A 2,500-nucleotide genomic window follows, 5' to 3' on the forward strand; every position below is an offset into this window, starting at 1 on the left:
CGTCACAAACGTTAAGCGTTTGTGGTTTGTCTGTAAATGAGGTGAATCACCGTTGTTCGGCTGCCTTTTGTTTTGCTTCTAGCGAGAAAGATGATTATCAAAGCTGCATGTGGAGAGATCGTCCGTTGACAAACTGCGCTTCGGTCTTGCGCAACATCTCCACGCCGACACGGCTCTTTATTAGCGTCGTTTGCCGAGTGGAAACGTCACGCTGCTCGGTTACTTGGCTCTGCGGGGTCGGAGAGGTCGGCTCCGTGAGTGTCTGATTGCTCAAGAGTCGCAGGTAAGAGTCTGAGAGAGAGAGAGAGAGAGAGCGTGTGAGGAGGTCTTGGACGCCCACTCAACTCTCACCCGGCACAACAGCGTCGACATTTTCCACTCCAGAGCAGCCGGCGAATCTAGGGCAGAAGCGCTGGTCAAAAAATAGCTCGTGTTTTCCATCGCATGCATAAATTATAAGGCTGCTAGGATGCGTTTTTTTCACCCAAACGCGATGCATCGTTTGTCTGCTTTGCAGGGGTCTGGCCTAGCTGGGTGGAAAAGTGCAAGTCAGTTTCACCATTTTTACAACTTTTTTAGTTTTAAATTGGCGTGCAACGTGCATTTCCTGGGAATACAAATACCCCACGCAGTCTCTGCATGCATTGTTCATGAAAGATGCATTAATAACAATAAATATAATAATATAATAATTGCAATATAAATATAAATATAATTGCAATGTAAAAATATAGTAATAATAATAATTGCAGATGGAGACAGGACAAGACACACGCCTGCTTCCAAACAGTTTCAATTCTCATTGACCTTTTCTGAAGAAACTGGGGAAACTGGAGAAGAAAAAGGGGGACAAATACAGTATATATATATAAAATATAAAAAGCTTCACTATAAGCTTCACAAATTATTACGAAGAAACTGCAGGAATTAACATCAAATTTTATGTGAACTTTGAAAAATGGTTTGTCAAAGTAAAACTTTAGTTTTAAATTATTATTATTATTATCATCATCATTAAATTACTTCAATTATTTACGTTTAACCTTACTTTTAAGCTAGCTAACATTTTTTTATTATTTGTGAAATTTACCTGCAACTTTTGAGGGCTTGCTGGATGAAAATCAGCGGAGAAAGTTGCAAAAAAAAAAAAAAAAGAAAAGTAAAGTGTCTTCTTTAATGCTTCGTGCAATTTTGGGAAAGTTAAATATCAAAAGATGGATAAAATAATGTTCCATCGTCGTTCAGTCTAACAGATACATTTATGCACAAATTAAACATATTCAAATGTTTAATTAAAAAATTACTAATATTAAATGTATATAAAAGAATAAGTGATCATGCACTCAGTTTTAAGATTATATAAAACTATATATATATAGAGAGAGAGAGAGAGAGAGGTATACAAATTACTGTAATGATGAATGCATTTTTCTTTTAAATCATCATAATATTTTAGATTGTCATTATGTTTTGACACATAAGGATAAGAATAACACTTTATTTATAATGCACTTTTCTAAAACCCAGAGCACTAATGCGTTCTAACGTACGTGGGGGAAAAATAAAGTTGCATCACACTTTCGTCGTTCTGATGCTTTCCGACTCATATAAAATGTTATCATTTGAATTCTAACGTGTTCGCATTAAATGCATTGTTCCTTAAATGTGCCGGATACGATGGAGCTGATATAGAAACACAGTTCAACAAAACAAAAGGCAGTTTGTATGTCTGTATCTGTCCTTCAGAGAGAGTCTCCTGAGAACTGCTTGTTATAGTCTAAAAACTTCAAATGTTTTTTTTCTGGTCTGGTCATAAATTTATAGTCAGTTGCATAAAAAAAATAGATGTAATATGAATCAAAAACGTAAGAATGATTGCTTCTTAGCAATAAAGGTGTTTGAAAGGTTCTTCACAGCGAAGCCATACTTGGTTCCTCAAGGGTTCTTTAAAGAACCATCTTTTGATAACCTGAAGAACCTTCTTTAAGAAGGTTTTAGTAAAACAGTAAGGGCACTTATGATTGATCCAAAGTCACGCAAGCAACGAGTCATAATGCTAAATGCATTTCACTTCACTTTAGCTCACAAAGTTGAGCAGGAACATCTCAGTTTCAAGTCTAACTACGGACAGAAGCAGCAGATGGGTAAATATTCTGGGTGTTAACCTATCCACTGTGAGTAGAACGTCAAAACCTCCTTCAGCGTGGCCCCTTTTCCGCCGTGATATGAGCGATGGCTTCTAACAAACAAACAAACATGTGGCACTAGAGCTAATAAAGCATCTGGGATGCCATCATCTCTGCCTTATTTGATCCGAACAAAGAGTCCCCGGCTTTTAATGAATCTCTTCCACTGGAGTGTCGCGTTATACAAATCAAAAGATTATTGCGCCGCTCTAATGTCTCTGCGGTGAGCCCAGTGTCTCCATGTTTATAGCGCGTCTGTAATCAGTGCCAAGCAGAGGAGCCTGTGACGGGCATTTCCAGGCGGCGCTGACTGG

This window comes from Puntigrus tetrazona, chromosome 21 (assembly GCF_018831695.1).
Source record: "Puntigrus tetrazona isolate hp1 chromosome 21, ASM1883169v1, whole genome shotgun sequence".
Taxonomy (NCBI): Eukaryota; Metazoa; Chordata; class Actinopteri; order Cypriniformes; family Cyprinidae; genus Puntigrus; species Puntigrus tetrazona.